Consider the following 16,575-nt stretch of genomic DNA (forward strand, 5'->3'; position numbering starts at 1 on the left):
TGAATCTATTATTCTGAAATTAACAGATACACAAGTCAATTAAAAAAAAAAACAACAACTGGATCTGAGATGGGAAACAACTCCAGAATCCTTTTATCTTCAATCTGGAGTATATTACAATCCAACACTGGCAACTTCAGTGTATGGAAGAAAGAAACTAGGGAAAAATGTAAGTAGAAAGTAAAAGTGAATAATGAAATAGGAATATTGGTGAAGATGATTATGACAAAAAAATCCTGTTTGGATTGAGATCTTCTTTTTTTAAGCACATTTTAAAGCACAAGGATCCTGTCAGAAGGCATTTACTTAACACCTGCAGTGCTTCCTCTGTATTGGGCACAGTTCTACTCACTGTGGTACAATGATAAACAAATCAGACATGTTTCTTACCTGCATGCAACTCACATTTATCAAAGAATACTTAGAAGAGGTGTAGTGAATAAATTGTTATATCATTTTATATAATACCTTAGGTGAAATTGTGTTCAATAAATATTTTATTATATTGAGAATTATGAAGCTTACATCAATATAAAATGATACCCAGAAGGAGTCAAATTTTGCATGGCATATTTTGTCAAATGTTAATGCTTCTAATCATACAGCATATTGGTAAGGACTCAATTTAGAAGAGTTTTTAATGATAATCTCAGAATGAACTGGTATATAAAATTGCAAATCGTGTGCACATATTCTGTCATTTTCAAATAGTTTATTCTGGAACAGCTTTCCCCAGATTGTCTTGCTGCAGGTAGTTTGCCAGTCAGTTCTGTTAGGCAAAAGGAAGGACTTTTGAATTTGCCATGCCTTCATCCATGTCATACTTTAAGGCTTTTCACATTATGGGCAAACAAATATAGTACAAATGCCTTGGAAGGTCTAATAACTTTATTATAAAAATGCCTAAAGTGTCAGAGTTAAAGGATAGTATTAGTCAATAAATTCTTTCTCTATTTTGTTTGCAATATTTAAAGTTTTAAAAAGACTGGTGAGAAATCAGTGCTACATTTTTACAAATAATTATATTTTAGACTCAGAAGGGAGTAGACATGAAAGTAAAATAAGATAAATTTAATTAGTATGAAAACGTGGTAGTAGGCAGAACTCTGGTCAATTTTGTAATTTTTACTCAGTCCCTCATACAGAGATAGAGGTATGTATATATTCTGAATTATGATATTTAGAAAAAGAAAGCAACTCCACTTTAGAGATGGAAAAATTACACACATGTTCATAATCCTTTACTAAGATTGATGCTGTCCTATTAGATCTCATGAATATAAGTATAAATTGTTGATTGCCCAACTAGTTTTGTCTGATTAATTATTTTGTGATATTATATTATGTTAAACTAATACATACATGGTAAAGCCAGATTATTTCACCATTATATAAATTACCATGAAATGCCTACACTCTCTACTGTTTGTCTCCAAGAGCCCATTAAAATTTATCTGGTCACAACTGTAAAATTGGTGGTATGGGGACATTTGATGTCTCTACTTCTTCCCAGCCTCAAACAATAATAAGCATAATTATGGCTTGTGATTAAGTCATGGTGGATTTAATTATAGGGTGACTCAAGCACTCTGCTCTCACAAAGGTTATTCCCTTTTCATATAAATTTTGGAAGAAATGCTTCCTTATAATATTTAACTATGCATCGCAAGGACAAAAAATTAATAAAATCATTACAGTCCAATATGTTCTTAGATATGTTTGCATGAAATAGACATGACTTAAAGATGTTGAGACGTCTAAGTCCTAACAGTAGACTCTTTTCCTTATTTTGATAGATTTCCCATCATTGAAATGTGTTTCTATTTAGCTTAAGAGTGCCAGTGATTTTACATTCATTATATCATTTAAAAAATTTGAATAAGTTTTAATCACTACGGTTGGAACACACTATGCATTCGTTTATTTAATGAGAAAAATAGCCAATAGAAGAATTTGAGAACTTAGTTTCCATCTCTGATATAACAACTTGTTAAGATTTTTACAGCTATTGTTAAAAGATAGATAATTAGCTCTGCCATGGACTTAAACAGGAATGAGATAAAAAAGGGACTTCTGAAAATGACATATAAAATTAAATTCAAGACATAAATGTACTCACAATGGAGGAATTGAACAAAATTGGATGCAGGCAGCTAGCTGAGCTCATTAATCAGCAAACTGAATTTATTTTATTTGGGATGAAGAGAAAATGCAATGTAGAATAGGATGAAGAAAATGAAAATGCAAACTCACTGAGATAATTATGCTGCTAGATTATTACCAGATTTTTTTGACAATTCCATTATAACTGCTACAAAAATCAAAATAACTGTAAAGTTAACTTTCTTGATTTTGACATGTGAAGTTTTATAATATAAGATCATCTTTCAATTATACATCGGACAAACATGTCATTAGAAAGTAATCAGAACAATAATATGATGTTTGAAAGAAGTACCCCTGAAATTGTACCCAGAGTATGACCATAAATAAATTAAAAACTAAGAAATTACCCATATATTAGGCACTTTACTAGGCACAAAAGTATTGTTTTAAAAAGATAATTTTATATCAGTAATTAATTTGGAAAGTATACTCTTATGAAAATTCTAAGGTTAACTTTATATAATTTAATATTTCAATTTTTTAGATTGCAAAATCCATTTTTACTTTATCAGAAAACTAGTTTTATTGTGAAGTAAATCTTAATTTATATACTATTTAATATTTTACTTTATATACTGCTTGTTATGGACAAAGAGTTGTACTGAGGTCATATTATTTATCAAAAACAAAGGAATTTGCCATTTAAATTAAGGATTTAAACAATAAAGTTAGGTATAAATTATTTTTATGTTGTTTCAGCTGTATTATTATGATGATGTGCTAGGAGAAGACACTTATTTTATTGACATTAAAATTATGCAATGAAGGTCACTCTTTTTCATTATTAGAACACATCTAATCTCTGTATAAAACAGATTTTATTTCACTTCCTAATGTGGGTAAGACTTCTGATTTCCAGTTCTGCACAAAAGGAACTTGGAAGATGCCACTCTATTCTAACAGGTGAAGAGCTGAATGGATTGACAGATCAACAATAATAAAATACAAAATATCTTTCTTTCTTTTAAATTTTTTTAGAAAGGGAAAGGGAGGGGAAGGCGGAGGGGGGAGAGAGAGACTCTCAAACAGGTTCCACATCCAGCACAGAGCCGCACGTGGACTCAATCTCACAACCGAAAGATTATGACCTAAGCTGAAATCAAGAGTCAGACACTCAACCCACTAAGCCCCCCAGGTGCCCCCAAAATATCTTTCAAAAGGCAAGTTTTGCTGAATACAAATTGTAAAAGTCTAGATTTTTTGCAGTTACCCAAAATTAGTGCTATATTTGCATTACATCAATACCTAATGAGGAGAAAATTAAAGGCAGTACCTTTGGCAAAACAGGGAATTATCCCCACTAAAGAAGGATAAAATATGCTTCTCCTTAAAGTTAAATTATCAAGTTTTCAAATACTCAATACTCAAATACTTAAATGTTTTTGAAAGTTAAAACCATTGATTTAATCACTATAATAAAGAGTTAAGTTTTATCTCCCTTCTCCTTTTAATAATGACAATATATGTTTTGATGGGTGTTATTAAATGGGATAAATATTAATCAAGATAAAGTGGAACAATGCAATTATTCATTTTCCTTTTAAGAAATAAAAAGAATAAAATTTTAATAATAGAAAATATTTCATGATTACCATAATTTTAAAATTATCTGGTTAATTACTAAATTTAAAATTTATTGTGATAAAATTGCATAATTTTTTTTCTATATAAGTTCAAATAATTGGAAATTTGCATGTCTATAAGAGGTTTAACACATACTTCATCAGAGACCATAGTTCTGTTTTTATGTTAAATTGTTTAAAAAATGACCACACCTTTTTTCTTTTCTCTTCTGGAATGTCTCCCTACTTCACATAGAAAATCAAATCCTCAGATTAGTTGGTCATGTATTACATTTTATCTTTAATATATATCAGATGAAAAATATATAGTAGAAATGATACACCTGTCTTTACTGTGAATGCGGACAAACATCCATCTTGATGACTAAAGACAAAACAACTTGAGTACATATATTTTTGAGATCAAGGGACAATAATTCTAGAGCAAGAGGATCATAGTTTTGCCCCAAGGCACTGAAATTTAAATTAAAAAAAGTTTAAATAATTATTTTGATGGTTTATAACCTAATTAGGAAAAAATAGTGAGCAAGAATAGGAAACAGAGAGATAATAATTTGATCTTCTTGACCCATATTATAAGTTGCAGGTGGTTAATTTGTATGTGGCTTCACCAAACTTGTTCTTGGGCAGAATTTGTTAATAATTTTTTAAATTTATTTATTTAATTAAAAAATATTTATTTATTTTAGAGAGAGAAACACAGAGAGAGAGAGAGAGTTGGAGAGAGCATGAGTGGAGGGAGGGGCAGAGGGAGACAATCTTCAAGTGACTCTGTGCTGAGTGTGGAGCCTGATGCAGAGCTTGATCTCATGACTGATGAGATCATGACCTGAGCCAAAACCAAGAGTTAGATGCTTAACCGACTGAGCCACTCAGGTGCCCCAGAATTTGATAATAATTTTAAAAGAAAACTTTCTATTTTGGTATACAAGTTGAGTAGAAAAGTCTTCAGCCATCAGTTAAATTTGTTTAAAAATCTAATGTAAGAATTCTGATTTCCAGTCTGCACAAAAGGAACTTGGAAGTTGCCACTCTGTTCTAACAGATAAAGAGCTGAATGGATTGACAACTCTTCTAGAATTCTTAGGAGAGGCGAGGACACAGGGCAAATCACTGCTTCAAACACTGTTAGGTGAATACAGGGAATCATGGCTTACCAGAGCAGAGACTCATGAGTGGAAATCACTGTGGGAACCAGTGTCATGAATTGCTGGAGGCTGAGTGTGGACAGCTCTGAGAGTTAAAAACTCCAAGGGACCAAGTCATACTCCTTCCCACCATAATTTTTTTTTAAGATTTTATTTATTTATTTGACAGAGAGAGAGACACAGCGAGAGAGGGAACACAAGCAAGGGGAGTGGGAGAGGCAGAAGCAGGCTTCCCGTGGAGCAGGGAGCCCAATGTGGGGCTCGATCCCAGGACCCTGGGATCATGACCCGAGCTGAAGGCAGACGCTTAACAACTGAGCCACCCAGGTGCCCCTCCTTCCCACCATAATTGTTAATATTTATTTCTAGGAGCCCTACTAGGTTAAATATCAGAGAAAAATCTCTTTGTGCTTTTGGCAAGGGGAGGAAAAAACCATTTTGAATATATGCCAAAGCACATTGTACTTCTTAATAAGACCTGTCCCCAAGGGAAACTAATTAACCAAAGTCAGGTCTCCTTGGGTATTATTGGAGTCTAACTGACTTAGGGGAAAAGAAATATCCAAGTCTAACCCCTCTAGCCATCTTGTCCCACCTAACATGAGAGAAAAAAGTAAAGAAACACTTGGTGAAGTTCACAGTTTAGAGGCATAGGTTCATTAAAAGACTAAAACTCTTCATGGGATTAGAGAATGCTTGCCTCCTCCCTCACAACTCACCACAACAATACTAAAGCTATTTACAACAATTCTTTTTACCCAGCACAAAATGTTAGGCTATCAATAAAAAAATGTAAGGCATACCAAAAGACAAAAACACAACATGGTACCTAAGAAAAAGAACCAATTTGGAGGACATACACATGCGATTTCAAGATTTACTATAAGGCTATCATAATCAAGACAGCATAGTATTGGTGAAAGAATAGACAAATGAATCAATGAAACAGAGTAGAGAGCCCAGAAATAGACCCACACATATATAGTCCAAATACAGTTGACCCTTGAACAGTTGTCAATCCTCCATTCAGTTGAAAATCTGTGTATAACTTGACTCCCCCAAAACTTAACCACTGACAGCCTACTGTGGACTAAGAGCTTTACTGATAACATAAGCAGTTGATAACACATATTTTGTATATTACATGTATTATATACTGTATTCTTACAATAAAATAAGCTAGAGAAAAGAAAATGTTATTAAGAAAATCATAAGGAAGAGAAAATACATTTACAGTACTGTACTATAAAAAATCCAAATATAAGTAGGCTCATGCATCCAAACCAGGGTTGTTCAAGGATCAACTGTATATAGATTTTGACAGAAAAAAAAGGGCAATTTAATTGTAAAAGGATAGTCTCCCCAAAAAATGGATGTCCATATACAAAAATGTTATCTAGTGGAAATTAAAACTTACATAAATAATTAACTCAGAATGGATCATAAACCTACATATTAAATGCAAAACTATAAAACCCCTAGAAAAAAATAGGAGAAAACTAGGTGGTCTTGCATTTGGCATTGAATTTTTAGATACACCACCACAAGTAAAACCCATGGAAAAAAGGGGTTTTTATTAAAATCTGAAACCTCTGCTCTGCAAAAGACACTGTTGGAGAATGAAAAGACAAGACACACTGGGAAAAATATTTGCAAAATGCACATTTGATATGTATATAAAGAACTCATAAAATTCAACAATAAGGAAATAGACAACCTAATTTAAAAAATAGCAAAAGATCTGAACAGAAAATTCATCTAAGGAGACCTACAGATGGCAAATAAACATATGAAAATATGCTCAACATCTTATGTCATTAGGGATTTGCAAATCTAAGCAACAATGAAATACTACTACACACCTATTAGAATGTCTATAATCAAACAAACTGACAACAACAAATGCTGGCAAGAATGTGAAGGAACAGGAATCCTTTTTTTATTGCTGGTAGGAATGCATAATGGTATAGCTATTTTGGAAGACAGCTTGGCAATTTCTTACAAAACTAAACATAGTCTTACCATAAAATTTATCAGTTGCCCTCCTAGATAACTACCTAATTGATTTGACAACTTATGTCTACATAAAAACTGGAAGTGTATGTTTTTAATAGCTTTATTTATAATCATCAAAAACTGGAAGCAGCCAGGATATACTTCAATATGTAAGTAGATAAACTGTAATATATCCATACAGTGGAATATTCTTCAGTAATAAAACAGAAAATGCATAGATGAAATTTAAATGCATATGGATAAGTGAAAGAAGTGAATAAGGAATTCAGTGTGAGGTTTTATGTTTATCTGGCTAGGGGTTAGGCTGTATTTATCATTTGCTGCCACTGTAGTTATCAGAGCCTAAAATTTCCTCTCATGTCCTTGTTTTTGTCTCTCCTGTTGGTTTTGGGCTTCCCTAGAGACTACTTAAACAGAGTCTGAGCTTTGCATTTTCTTTCAGCTTTAATCACCTGTTGTGATACAGGAACTTTCTAGATACGGTGGGTGGCATGGCTTAAGGGTTGGGGAACATTGTATATTCCCAGATTATGCCCCAGTCTTTAGTGGGCTAATATCCCAAAGCTGTGACCTTCTCAATTACTTCACATTTTCCCCCCCTTAGGTGAGACAGGAAAGCTACAGGGGGCTGAATTTGGGTATTTTCCTTCCCCTAAGTAGGTTAGGCTCTGGTAAAACTCACACTGGTCAGGCTCTAGTAAAATAATTTCCCTTCAAGTCACTCTCAGGGTGTATTTGGGATCGATATTTTATGCTGCACTATAGGAAACAGGAGGGGATTTTTCTCCCATCTTCACCCTGAGTGGGGTGAACTTAGTGGGGCACTTGGAGTTAAAACTCATGAACATGGGGTAGCACCCCTCTGGCTGACACCCAGGAGTTCTCTCCCAAACAAATTCACACTCAGTCTCCAGCAATTAGTTGATTACCAATTAAGCATTCACAGTGGGCTCCAGCTGTGATTTCTGCTCCCAGGAAGTTCTAATTATCTGTATTTTACCTCTCCAGTATTTCAGCCAGTGATTTGCCCTGTGGCTTGAATTCTCTAATGTATTAAGACAAGTTGTTGGTTTTGGTTTGTTCGGTTTTTCTTTTTCTGAGGTTGGTAGTGATGACTTCTAAGTTCTTTATATGTCAGACTACAACTATTTTATTGATCTTTAAAATATTGACATGATGTACCAGATAATAGTAGCTGAGATGAATAGATTTTTAGTGTGAGATTTTAGTTAATCTGGCTGAGTTGGGCTGTGTTGATAAAGCCAGTGTCAGAGTCTACAATTTCTTCTAGGGTGCTCTGTTTTGTCTGCTCTGTTTTTTTTTTTTTCCCCCCTAGGAACTTCTTCTTAAATAGTCTGTAGCTTGCAGTTCTTTTTGCTGTAATCCACCGTTATTTTATTGATTCCGTGGTGATGTGGTGGTAGGTGTAGGGGAGTGAAAGAAACTATAATCCTATGATTAAATTTTAGTCTTTTATTGTATCCTGTATCCCTGGTTCTTGACCTTCTCAACTATTTCAAGACTCCCCCAGGCCCCCAAGATGAGACACTGCATCCAGGGAACTGCCCTTCCCACAGGTCAAATAAGTCTCCAAGTCTTTCCCCCTGAGTGTTGGCCTTTGTTATGGAAAATGTTCTGAAAGCAGTTAAAATTAGTTTTTTTTTCTTTCTTCCTATTCTGCCAGAAACACGATTTTTTTTCCTGACTCTTCAGTGTGGGAACCTGGTGATTTCCTGGATGTAAACCCCACAAGAGTGGAGAGTGGCTAAGACTGTGGCCCCCAGGAATTTCTCACTCATGCTACTCTACAATCAACCTCCCACAATTCATCAAAGTTATCATCCAAGCATTATTACAAATCTATAGCTACAAGGTCATTTTCTCTGGGTAAGCTGATCTCAGCTATTCTCTGTATCTACCTGTCTCTCCTGATTTCAGGGAGATGGTTTGTTCTGCGACCTTAATTTACTGATGGGTCCAAGAAAAATCATTGATTTTCAGTACAGCTATTTTTCTTGTTGTAAGAACAAGAGTGAAAACTTCCAAGCTCTTTATATGTCTGAGCTGAAAGCTGAAGTCCTAAATACTTCTTTTAATAGTGTCTAATAAAAGGCAAATGCCAATGTTTTCATGAAATATTTTTTAAAAAGTAAGTCTCATTTGTTAAAAAGAAGGAACTACATATTTAGAGTACATTTTAAGATACTTGGTGGTAGAAAAAGAAAAGGCAAAAGAAGTAAAATGTCAAGTTCTTGTTCTCTAATGAGAAGACAGAAATTTTCAGTATCAACACTAGGAAGTAAAGAAGTATAAGACCTGTAAATATTGCCACAAGTAAAGAGAAATGCACTATGTATTCCTTTCAAATTATCACAGAAATAAAACAGTCTTTGGGACTTCCGATAAGGTAGACTACATAGCACATATGCCTAATTTCTACTACACCAAATTAGAGAAAATATGAATATGAAAAATATAAATAAAAGAATAAACATCAATTCAAACAAGCACATAATTTCTATTATAGTAAAAACAGCTTTATAAAGTGGCAAGTTAACAAAGCATAAGAGGCAATAAAAGAAAAATATATACTTACACAAAAGAACAAAATACAATTCTAAAAATAATTCTCATTCAATTGTAAGAACAACACATAGAACATTGTAGACTTTAAATACCACTACTATTCAAAGAAAAGCCAGAGAGGATCCAAATTCTTTAATTATCAAGGTTGAATTACTCATATTTAATTGGGAACCAAATCTTCAAAGAATATCTCTTCTAAAACCTATGTACAAAAATTGACTATACCTGTCCCCATGGTAAACACCAGTAAGACATAATAAAATCTGTAACTTCTTGAGCTTTATGACCATTATAAAATAAAAGAAACTGGTAACAAATTTCTGGAAGAAAACACCGGTTTAGGAATTTAATAGGGTCCTATATTGGATAAAGAATATAAATATATGTACTTTTAAGTTATTTGTAGAATAATGAATAGCCTATTAAATTTTATGAGAAGCATCTGAAGTGAAACTGATTGGAAAAATACACAGTCCTGGATTATCTCATTTTTAGAAACCCTGAACTAAAATAAATGTTCTGAGCTGTATCTCAAGAAGTTAGGCAGGTTTTGCTGATATTTTTCTAAGTTAAGATAATTTTTTTCCTTTTTTTTTTAAACTCAGCAATGTGTTATAGAAGAAATCAACTAGATCACTATTAGCAGAAATCTTTATTGGAAAATGCTGGGCTTGAGAAATTTTACAGGAACATTTAACTTGGGGAAAAAAGGCAGATTTTTAAAATAAGGTGTGACAAGGAGGTGTTCACGTGAATTCAATTTGTTTCAGGGACGTTATCTCAAGAAAGAAGTTGCCCTGGTATGTTAGCTGGCATTGTTTTTGCAATTTGGATTTTATGTAAGAGTTGAACATTTAAGGGCTAATGTCATGCAAGGAAGGTGAGGAATAACAGTCGTGGAGGACAAGAACTTAAGGCGGCCACAGTGAAAAGTTGTCAGATCTGCAATATCTCTTACATCATAAGTAAACCCATTGGCCAGACTCTAGGTGCCCCTTGCCCATTGCTTCCTACCTCCTGTTATTTGTGCCTTTGTGTAATCTCCCCTTGGGTGTGGGCAGGACCCATGACTTGCTTGGGATTAGTAAAATATGCCAAAATGTGGTGGGATTTTATTCTTATGATCTCTTAGATATAAGACCTCAACTTGATTACATAAATATGAAGATCTGCCTTAAAAGTAAACTTACATTTATCAAAGAGCAAACTGCATATATGTAAAAATTTGAATTATTTATTAATGTATATGACAAATATATATTCAAATGAACAATAAAGAGATGAACACTTCAACTTAAAAATGGCCAAAAGAGTTCAAAAATAAATTCACAAAATTAATTTTAATTGGCATTAAATATATAAATAAACCTAGAAAATAAACATAGAACTGAGTTATAAAAAGCTATAATTTTTTTACCTATCATATTAGAAAAAAATTTTGTTACAGTTAAGTTGGCACAGTTTTATGGGAGTGACTCTGTAATATGTATAATTAGCCTTTGGTACTGTAGCACATCCTCTAACATAGATTTCCCCTGGAATTTTAAGGAAATAATCAGGAATTATTTGCACATATATTCTACATTTTTCATGATTCTGAAAAAAATGCCTCACCCTTAACAGAACTTAAAGGAGGTAGTTTCATATGATCAAGTTTTATGCATTAGAGGAGGGGAGGGGCTTAGAATCTATTTACAGGTATTAAATAATAATGAAATATCAAGTGTAAAAAGGAAAATGCAAATCTATTCAGTAGAATCCTAATTTTAGAAACGGACATATACAGAATGGGACTAGGAAAAAACATGAAAATTTTAACATTAAAATGATTTTTAACAATATTTTTCTTGTTTTTATTGAGCTATAAATGACCTATAACATTAGTTTTAGGTGTACAACATAATGATTCTATATTTGTATATATTGTGAAATGATCACTACAATAAGTCTAGTTAACATCTGTCACTGTACATAGTTACAAACTTTTTTTTCATGTGATGAGAACTTCTAAGATCTGCTCTTCAGTAACTTTCAAATATGCACTTCAATATTATTAACTATAGTCACCATACTGTGTATTACCTACCCATGACTTATTTTATGAGGGAAAGTTTGTACCTTTTAACCCTCTTCATCCATTTTACGCCCCAGCTTCTGGCCATCACCAATCTGTTGTCCATCTTTGGACATTTGGTTGGTTTTTTAAGATTCCATATATAAGTGAGGTCATATGGCATTTGCTTCATTTTCTTCAAATAAATACCCAGAAGTGGAATTGCTGGGTCACATGATAGTTCTTTTTTAATTTTGTGAGGAACCTCCATACCATTTTCCATAATGGCTGCACTAATTTACATTCCCACCAGCAATGCGCATGGCTTCCCTTTTCTCCATCCTCACCAACACTTGTTATTGCTTTTTTCTTAAGAGCCATTCTAACAGGTGTAAGATGGTATCTATTGTGGTTTTGATTTGCATTTCTATGCTGATTAGTAATGTTGAGCACCTTTTCATGTACCTGTTGGCCAAATGTATATCTTCTTTGGAGAAAATGTCAAGATCCTCTGTTCATTTTTTAATTGGATTTTTTGTTTTCTGTTATTGAGTTGTATGTAAGAGTTCTTTATTCTGGATATTAACCCCTTATCAGATATATGATTTGTAAATTTTCTTCCATTCAGTAGGTTGCCTGTTCATTTTGTTGCTGGTTTCCTTTGCTGTGCAGGTTTTATTTTGATGTAGTCCCACTTGTTTATTTTTGCTTTTGTTGCCTTTGTAGCAAATCTAAAAATTCATTGCCAAGGCTGATGTCAAGGAGCTACCTGTCTTCTTCTAAAGGTTTTATGGTTTCAGGTCTCATGTTCAAAGTTTAAATCCAGTCACAGTTCTGTAGGCTGAGTAGTATGATATCAGGGGGCCAGTATGTTTGGGTGAGAGCTCTCTTCCAGGTTTTAGACTTCTCCTTTTATCCTCACATGGTGGAAGGGGCAAGGAGCTCTCTTTTATAAGGGCATTAATCTCATTCCTGAGGGTTTCACCCCCATGGTCTAATAAACTTCCACAGGCCCCATCTCCCAATATTGTCACCTTGGGTATGAGGTTTTCAACATATGAATTTTGGGAGAACACAAATCTTCAGACCATAATTGTTGGCAAAGATATTCCCCTTTGTTTTCTTCTAAATCCTTTCTTTGTTGCGTTCACACTGCTTGATGGCAATCCATCTAGAATTTATTTTTCAAGATCCTGTTTGCTAGGGATCAAGGTTCATCCTCCCTCCCGTGCTTACCCCTTAGAAATATCGAGTTAATCCAGCACCATGTATTAGAAATACCAGCCTTTCTATTTGAAATTTAGTGTTTCCTTTGTCATAAATTGGATGACCACCTATAAAAATTCCTTTTTCTTTTCTATATTTTTCTTCATTTTAATTTAAGTACAGTTGACATACAATTAGTTTCAGGTGAGCAACATAGTGATTCAACAATTAAAAAATGCTCACCACATCTAATTACCATCTGTCACCACAAAAACTTATTATCATATTATTGACTATATTCCCTATGCTGTACTTTTCATCCTGTGACTTCCTTATTTTATAACTGGAAGGTTGTTCCTCTAAATTCCCTTCACCTATTTTACCCAACCCTCTGGCAACCAGTTTGTTCTTTTTATTTATGAGGTGGTTTCTGTTTGTTGTTGTCATTGTTCAACTGTTTTGTTTTTTAGATTCTACATATAAGTAAAATCCTATGGTATTTGTCTTTCTCTAACTTATTTCACTGAGTAATACCCTCTAGGTCTACTCATGTTATCACAAATAACAAAATTTTATTCATTTTATGCCTGAGTAATATTCCTGTGTGTGTGTGTGTGTGTGTCTGTGTGTGTGTGTGTATACATACTACATACCACATCTTCTTTATCCATCCATCTGTTGATGGACACTTAGGTTGCTTCCATATCTTGGTTAATGTAAATAATGCTGCAATAAACATAGGGGCATGTGTATCTTTTCCAATTAGTGTTTTCATTTCCTTTGGATAAATAGAAGTAAAATTGCTAGATCGTATGGTAGCTCTATTTTTAACTTTTTGAGGAAACTCCATACTGTTTTCCATTGTGACTACATCAATTTGCATTCTCACCAATAGTGCAGGAGGGTTCCCTTTTCTCCACATCATTATTAATGCTTGTTGTCTTTGATCCTGGCCCTTCTGACTGCTGAGAGGTGATATCTCATTGTGCTTTTGATCTGCATTTCCCAGGTGATTAGTGATGTTGATCATCTTTGCATGTGTCTGTTGGCCGTCTGGATGTCTCTTCGGAAAAATGTTTATGCAGATTCTCTGCCCATTTTTTTTAGTTGGATTGTTTGGGTTTTTTTTGGTGTTGGGATGTATGTGTTCTTTATGTATTTTGGGAATTAATCCCTTATTGGATATATCATTTATAAATATTTCCTCCCATTCAGTAGGTTGCCTTTTTGTTTGTTGGTTGACTTTGTACAAAATCTTTTTGGTTTGATGTAAATTTTTGCTTTTGTTTCCCTTGCCTGAGGAGACTGATCCAGAAAAATATTGCTAAAGCTGATACCCAAGAGTTCACTGCCTGTTTTCTTCTATGAGTTTTATGATTTCAGGTCTCACATTTAGGTACTTAATACATTTTAAGTTTATTTTTCTGTATGGTATAAGAAAATGGCGTGGTTTTATTCTTTTTAAAATATATTTTTTATTAAGTAAGCTCTATGCCCAATGTGGGACTCAAACTCACAACCCTGAGATCAAGAGTTGTATGATCTACCGACTGAGCCAGGCAGGCACCCAGTTTCATTCTTTTGCATATCCAGTTTTCCCAATACCATTTACTGAAAACACTTTTTCCCATCATATATTTTTGTCTCTCTTGTATTAATGACTGTATAAACGTGGGTTTATTTCGGGTTCTCTATTGTGTCCCATTGATCTATGTAGGTATTTTTGTGCCAGGACCAAACTGTTTTGATTATTATAGCTTTGTAGTATAGATTGAAATCTGAGACTGTGATACTTCCAGGTTCTTTCTCAAAATTGCTTTGGCTATTCAGGGTCTTTTGTGGTTCTATACAAATTTTAGAAATGTTTGTATTAATTCTGTGAGTATCAAACTGGTATTTTGATAAGATTTGCATTAAATCTGTAGATTGCTTTGTATAGTATGGCTATTTAACAATATTCTTCTAACATATAAGCATTATATATGTTTCTATTTACTTGTGTTATCTTTCATTTCTTTTATAAATCTTAGTTTTAAAGTATAGGTCTTTCACCTTCTTGGTTAAATTTATCTCTAGGTATATTCTTTTGATGTAATTGTAAATGGGATTGTTCATTTCTTTTTCTGCTAGTTTATTAATGTATAAAACACAACAATTTGTATCTTGCAGCTTTATTGAATTCATGTATTCTAATAGTTTTTGGTGAAGTCTTCAGGCTTTCCCATGTGTAGTACCATGTCATTTTACTCCTCTGTTAGCAATGTGAATGCCTTTTATTTTTGGTCTGATTGCTGTGGCTAAGACTTACAGTACAATGTTGAATAAAAGTGGTGAGATTGGACATACATATCTTCTTCCTGATTTTAGAGGAAGAGTGCTCAGTTTTTCACCATTGAGTATGATGATAGCTGTGGGTTTATCTTATATGGCTTTTTTTAAATATTGAGATATGTTTTTTTCTAAACTCACTTGTTGAGAGTTTTTATTGTGAAAGGATGTCGATTTTTGTTAAATGCTTTTTCTTCGTCTATTGAGATAACCATATGATTTTTATTCTTCAGTTTGTTAGTATAGTATATCACACTTCTGTGTTTGCTCTGTGTGTGTGTGTGTGTGTGTTGAACCATTCTTGCATCCCTGAGACAAATCCTTCTTGATCATGGTGAATGATCTTTTTAATGTATTATTGAATTTGGTTTGCTAATATTTTATTGAGGAGTTTTTGCATTTATATTCATCAGGGATATTGGTCTATACTTTCCTATCTTTTGTAGTGTCTTTGCCTAGTTTTGGTATCAGGGTAATGCTCACCTCACAGAATGAATTTGGAAGCATTCTTTTCTGTTTTTTTTGGAACAGTTTGAGAAAGGCATTAATTCTTCTTTAAATGTTTGGTAGAACTCACCTGTGAAGTCATCTGTTCCTGGACATTTGTTTTGGAGTAATCAGTTTGCTCAGATTTTCTATTTTTCCCTGATTCAGTCTTAGAAGATTGTATGCTGCTAGGAATTTATCCATTTCTTCTTGGTCTAGTTTGTTGCCATATAGCTTTTTTTTTATAGGGGGCTCTTATAATCTCTGGTATTCTTGTCATGTTGGTTTTAACTTCTCCCATTTCATAAAAATAAAAAAAAATTAATAATAAGTTATGATAAGTATCAATACTTTGTAGTTTAAATCCTCCCAGTATATTCTTATTCAAGATTGTCTTGGCTATTTTTATTTTAATTTCCATATAAATTTTAGATTCAGTTAATTTACAGATACATGTGTACACATACATACTCTGATGGATAATGGATAGAGATTGTGTTTTAAATCCCAATGCAGTTTAAGTAATGACAGCTTAAGATGTTGAATCCTGTTACATTACATCACTATTGTATATTCCCTCCATCTGCTTAGTCTTCAATATTTTTTGTACTATTTATTTTTTTTGAGATTTACTTATTTATTTTAGAAACAGTGCGACCCGGGGAGGTGGGCGAGAAGAAGGGGGGAGGGGCTGAGGAAGAGAGAGAGAATCTTAAGCAGACCCTGTTCTGAGTGTGGAACCCAACTTGGGGCTTGATCTCACTGAGATCACGTGAGATCACGACCCTGAGTTCATGACCTCCGCTGAAACCAAGAGTCAAGATGCTTAACCAACTCTGCCACCCAGGTGCCACTTTCTATTTTCTATTTTTAAGTCTTTTTTAACTTTCAATAGATTTATGGTGAATATTTGATTATTAATATCACTAAGTAATTTTTTCAGTTATTTTGATAGTGTACAGAAAACAAATTATTTTTATGTATTAACTTTGTAAGTTAAAAC

The sequence above is a fragment of the Zalophus californianus genome, chromosome 4, assembly GCF_009762305.2.
Source record: "Zalophus californianus isolate mZalCal1 chromosome 4, mZalCal1.pri.v2, whole genome shotgun sequence".
In the NCBI taxonomy this organism is placed as follows: Eukaryota; Metazoa; Chordata; class Mammalia; order Carnivora; family Otariidae; genus Zalophus; species Zalophus californianus.